Genomic DNA, 1529 nt, shown 5'->3' with positions numbered 1-1529 from the left:
GATTAATTTTAACATTTTTCTTACGTGCAGAAGTGTTAACATTCAAGAGTTATTGACAAAAGTACATACTTTTAAAGTCCTTTTTAACTTTTAACTGACCATATACTGAATTAAGTGAAAAAATTACCACTTTTAACCCTGTACCGCACATGTGGTGCGCAATAGACCCCCCTTGCCGAACCATTAATTGACTTATTTTAGTACGTTCTATAGTTTAAGACCATAAAATCATTTTGTCCGGCTAACTTTCATGGGTTGCGCCACTGTGTGGCGTATGAGTAACATTTTCCGTCTTAAAGTTTGAATTTCTTTTCATTCGCAATGAAAATAACTTGGGAAAATAATCTGATCTAGAGACACGATATAGAGATTTGCAATAACCCAAAATGGAGTTTACGTGTCTCGTCGTTTTTTTTTTTGTGTCATTTAAGCGTCAGTACAGGGTAATTATATTATTACAATCCATCGGATCAAGCGAAGAGACTACCTTGACAGCTTTGTATATAACAGGCTCAGAAGGGTAGCATCCTTGTTTTTGCATTATAGTTAAGAAAACTGTTTTAAAGATCTTTTGATGCATTTAAAGGACATTTTCTATTACAACAAATCAAGATTGAGGAGATCGCGGATCCAGAGCTCAGAAATTATATTAAAAATGTAAATCGGAGCTACCACTGAATCCGATTTCGTTCATAGCTATTCGAGTTCGGTGATAGAATTTTCGTAGGATTCACGAAAATTTGGACTACCATGGATTCATTGATAGCCATGAATATTGTTAATAACTGAATCGTGCGCACAGCTTTCTGTGAAAATGGACCAAAACACAAAGGCATTTTGTCTAAACGTGCGCAAAGTAAAGAATCTTTCTGCCCATCACTTCTCTAAACTAAGAATAGCGACTGGAATTTTGAATACCCCATGTCTGTGGAAGGACTAGAAAAATTTTGTCAACAAAAAATTTCAGTTGTGACGGCTCCATCGGATTTAATAATTACTTTGCCGATTTTTGATAGCTGGAACGCTTTTAAATTTACTCCATGATTGAGAGAGCACGACGATCTGAAGCGCGATTTTGTGAAGAATACACTCCGTATGTAGGCTTGCAGCTTTAATCAAAAAGCTTTCCTTACCCATATTTGCATGCGATTTTTTTTTTCTTTTTATTCTTAATTTAATACAAAAGCATGTACTCACCGGTAGTTTTTAAAACACATTTTAATTACTGTCAGAATAAAATTGTGATATTTTGACGTAGGACAGTTTTTAAATATTTGCCATCGATACCAATCGAAACATCGTAAATTTGGATAGCTTGAATGAAAAAAGTTTGAACAAAGCTTAAAATAGTATATATATTTACGTTTTTATGAAATACATACTTACTTTCAATCTATTTGTGGCAAGTTGTTGACGCGCAGCAAATATTAAACTAAACTGCTAATGAGGTGAGTGATAGTTGTGTTAGTAATAAAGTAGAAAAAAGAAAATAAATGAAATGAAAACCGAAACAAAAAGATCAAGTAAAT

General features: G+C 33.6%; 1 long non-coding RNA gene across 2 annotated transcripts; it reads right to left on the bottom strand.

Annotated features, from left to right (window-relative positions):
* Positions 1 to 402: 402 nt before the first annotated feature.
* LOC118755418 lies at positions 403 to 1506 on the bottom strand. Of its 2 annotated transcripts, none has more exons than XR_004995005.1 (2): positions 1383 to 1506; positions 403 to 1314 (listed from the first exon to the last, which is right to left on the bottom strand). It is a non-coding gene; the product is annotated as an uncharacterized LOC118755418 (long non-coding RNA). The 2 variants fall into 2 exon arrangements; XR_004995004.1 differs by having other exon boundaries at positions 1387 to 1506.
* Positions 1507 to 1529: the final 23 nt, after the last annotated feature.

Source organism: Rhagoletis pomonella, unplaced genomic scaffold (assembly GCF_013731165.1).
Source record: "Rhagoletis pomonella isolate Grant_MI unplaced genomic scaffold, Rhpom_1.0 Rhpom_scaffold_06217, whole genome shotgun sequence".
In the NCBI taxonomy this organism is placed as follows: domain Eukaryota; kingdom Metazoa; phylum Arthropoda; class Insecta; order Diptera; family Tephritidae; genus Rhagoletis; species Rhagoletis pomonella.
The sequence above is the reverse complement of the archived record's forward strand: the minus strand, read 5'-3'. Positions and strand labels throughout refer to the sequence as shown.